Here is a 1,602-nt window from a genome sequence, read left to right as displayed (position 1 = left end):
AGTGTCAGACTTTATTTTTTTGGGCTCCAAAATCACTGCAGATGGTGATTGCAGCCATGAAATTAGAAGACGCTTACTCCTTGGAAGGAAAGTTATGATCAACCTAGATAGCATATTCAAAAGCAGAAACATTACTTTGCCAACAAAGGTCTGTCTAGTCAAGGCTATGGTTTTTCCAGTAGTCATGTATGGAGTTAGAGTTGGACTGTGAAGAAAGCTGAGTGCTGAAGAATTGATGCTTTTGAACTGTGGTGTTGGAGAAGACTCTTGAGAGTCCCTTGGACTGCAAGGAGATCCAACCAGTCCATTCTGAAGGAGATCAGCCCTGGGATTTCTTTGGAAGGAATGATGCTAAAGCTGAAACTCCAGTACTTTGGCCACCTCATGCGAAGAGTTGACTCACTGGAAAAGACTCTGATGCTGGAAAGGATTGGGGGCAGGAGGGAAAGGGGACGTCAAAGGATGAGATGCCTGGATGGCATCCCTGCTCGATGGACATGAGTTTGAGTGAACTCCAGGAGTTGGTGATGGACAGGGAGGCCTGGGGTGCTGTAGTTAATGGGGTCACAAAGAGTCGGACACAACTGAGCAACTGAACTGAACTGAAGGGCTGAAGTAGCTTTTTGAGAATCTTGTAAAGCCTGTTGAGTAAAGTTAGTCAGAACATCAACTTGTAGTATAACATCTATAGTTCCCAGAGAGATAATCATACCAGTGAAATACAGACCTTGCCCAATGAGTTTTAAGGTGTGGCAGATTAGCAGGCTTCTCTGGAAACTCTGAAAATATGAAGCCATGAGTAAAAGCTGCACCTAGGGTGCATCTCCCTATCCAGCCAGGGGAAGCCACACCCACAGGTAAGAGCCACGTATACAGTAGGTCCATTTTAGAGCAAGCCAGCATGACTGAGGGATCCAGTCCCAATCAGTGCCTGGCCAGGCAAAAAGGAGGACCTGAAGTTCTTATGTGAAGCAAAATAGTCATTAAACCAAGTTAAAATATAATCAAAATTAAGAGTCACATTATGTCCATAGTTACATCAGTTTATCTTAGGATTGTTAGATGTCATTGCAGAGTTGAGGAAAGTCCTTTCTTTGAAGTGGAGAAACCCACCCTGGGAAGCCTTCAATTGATGAGGAGGCTGAAAAGCTGAAAGCTGAGTCACATAGTTAATTCTAAGGCTTCAGGATCTATGACAATATCTGTGCACAAAAACTGTCATTGAGATAATCCTTTCTTCTTAGGGGCAGTTAAGCCCTCATTAAAACTATGGGTCAAGCTTTAAACCAACTGTCTTGTGTTTCCTGAGTTAGCTTACACAGATGTCTCTTAATAATGTCATTAGCCTTTTCTATTTTTCTGACATTGGGGTCTCTAAGAACACGGTAAGTGATATTCTGTTCCTCAAGTTTTTGACACCCCTAAAGTTACAGCACCTTTAAAGGTAGAGCACTGTTGCTCTGAACTTCAGAGTTTAAGAGCCCACTTACATCATGAGAAGTTAGTACAGTAAGATTTTGCCCATTCAATTAACCTTGGGCTTTAGTGGATACTGCTTTTTTTTTTTTTTACTTTTTTTTTTTTCTAATTATATTTTATTTT

Source organism: Bison bison, unplaced genomic scaffold, assembly GCF_000754665.1.
Source record: "Bison bison bison isolate TAMUID 2011002044 unplaced genomic scaffold, Bison_UMD1.0 scf7180017864370, whole genome shotgun sequence".
Taxonomy (NCBI): domain Eukaryota; kingdom Metazoa; phylum Chordata; class Mammalia; order Artiodactyla; family Bovidae; genus Bison; species Bison bison.
Note: the sequence above shows the minus strand (reverse complement) of the source record.